The sequence below is a fragment of the Sapajus apella genome, unplaced genomic scaffold (assembly GCF_009761245.1).
Source record: "Sapajus apella isolate SASKATOON/1434 unplaced genomic scaffold, GSC_monkey_1.0 scaffold107, whole genome shotgun sequence".
Lineage (NCBI taxonomy): Eukaryota > Metazoa > Chordata > Mammalia > Primates > Cebidae > Sapajus > Sapajus apella.
The window spans coordinates 6560619-6562647 of NW_022437047.1; the positions used below are offsets into that span (position 1 = coordinate 6560619).

The 2029-nt window shown below is 50.3% G+C and overlaps 1 protein-coding gene across 1 annotated transcript in view; it reads left to right on the forward strand.

Moving 5' to 3' along the window:
- The window catches only part of CUNH10orf99 (chromosome unknown C10orf99 homolog), a 13061-nt gene extending 11343 nt beyond the window's left edge, over positions 1–1718 (forward strand). The window contains exon 4 of the transcript XR_004263021.1: positions 1150–1718. The gene's annotated coding sequence lies outside the window, so the exon portion shown is untranslated. The remainder of the gene's footprint in view (positions 1–1149) is intronic.
- Positions 1719–2029: the final 311 nt, after the last annotated feature.

Genomic DNA, 2029 nt, shown 5'->3' on the forward strand with positions numbered 1-2029 from the left:
TGTAGTGTGTGTGTAGTTTATACAGTGTGTGTGATGTATGGTGTGAATGTGTGGTGGATGGTGGATGTGTGGTTTGTGGTATGTATGGTATGTGTGCATGTGGCATGTGTGATGTGTGGTGTATGTGTATAATGTGTTGTGTGCTGTGTTGTGTGTGATACATGCTGTGTGGTTGTATGTATGGTGTGTGTGATGTGTATGGTATGTGGTGTGTGTGTGATGCATTCGTGTGGTGTGTGGTTTGTGTGTGTGGTATCTGATTGTGTGTGTGTGGTGTGCCTGATGCATGTGTATGCTGGGGCATGTGGTGTGTGTGTGTGATGTGTGATGTGTGTGGTGTAGGGTGAATGTGTACTTTGTGGATATTGTTTGTGGTATGTATGGTCTGTGTGTGTGTGTGTGGCATGTGTGATGTGTGGTATGTGGTGTGTGTGGTGTATGTGTGTCGTGTGTGTGATGCATGTGTGTGGTGTGAGCAATGTGATATGTCGTGTATGGTTGTGTGTGTGCTGTGTGTGATGCGTGTGGCGTGTATAGTGTATGTGTGATGCATTTGTGTAGTGTGTGGTTTGTGTGTGTGGTGTCTGTGTAATTGTATGTGTGCATGTGGGAGTGTGTGGTGAGGGGTGTGTGTGTGTGTGTGTGTGTGTGTGTGTGTGTGTGTGTTTTGGAATGAGGTAAAGATGCAGAAGGGCCAGTTAGGAAACATGAGTGTTAGAGGAGAAGTCAGCAACTGGACAGCAGCATCAGGACAAAAGGGATGCAGAGGGTTCAACAGGGGCTATGGAAAGTCCTGGAAAGCCCTCAGTGTTTGGGGTTTATTCTGAGAGCAATGAAGACCCAGAGATTCAGTAAGCAGGAGAGAATGCCATGAGAAAGGGCCGTTAAGAGACAGAAGGGAGCTGAGGCAGGGGTGGCAGGTGTGGCACCAAGGGCTGGGGTTGAGGCGTTCAGAACAGCAGTGGAGAGGCCTTGGAGATGATGTATAAGCTGGGGAGCTAACACGTCTCCAGAGGCTGCTCCGTGCTGTGTCAGACCCTCACCAAGAGCTCCTTTGGCAAGGTGGATCACCTACCAGCAATGCAAGAGCTGGCCATTTCTGTGTCTTTCTCTTCCTTCATTCTTCTCCACCCCAAACCCCCGTAACAGGTAAAGAAATAAACCACACACAAAATAAACATGTGTGCTGGAGAGGCAACCAAAAGGAAGAATCAAAGGCCAAGTGCCCCACTGAGCTCACCTCCTCTTCAGAACCATGGAGAGGAAAGGGGAGCATGAGTTCTGGAAGCCTCAGCCTCTGTGAGGGGTGCAGGTGAGGAAGACCAGATATTTGATACATACGAATAAAGGGAAGACACAGCCTTGCCTGCGGGAAAGAGGGAGCACATTTTCTGAGGGCCAGGATTGCAGGGTTACAGCTGTGAGCTGGTCACAGCGAAATGGTGCCGAGAAGAGGCTGGGCTTGGGCTGTATGGGCGGTATGGGCAGTGACCCCAAGATCCCAAGAGGCCCTTAAGGGACACCAACCACTCAAAACAGCCTGGATCAAAGGTGAGAACATAAAAGGAGCACAGAACCCTGTACCTGCTCCACCCCAGCCTGTCCCATCTGTCCTTCTGAGGAGGGAGGGAAAGCCTGAGAAGGGTTGCCAGGCCAACAGAGATGCTCACATAGAGCTAGAGGTCTATGGCTCCTCGGAAGCAGGTGCTGCTTCCCTTAAAAGTGCCAAAAAGCCGGGCGCGGTGGCTCAAGCCTGTAATCCCAGCACTTTGGGAGGCCGAGGTGGGTGGATCACAAGGTCATGAGATCAAGACCATCCTGGTCAACATGGTGAAACCCTGTCTCTACTAAAACTACAAAAAATTAGCTGGGCATGCCTGTAGTCCCAGCTACTCAGGAGGCTGAGGCAGGAGAATTGCCTGAACTCAGGAGGCGGAGGTTGCGGTGAGCCGAGATCGCGCCATTGCACTCCAGCCTGGGTAACAAGAGCGAAACTCCGTCTCAAAAAAAAAAAAAAAAAAAAAAAGTG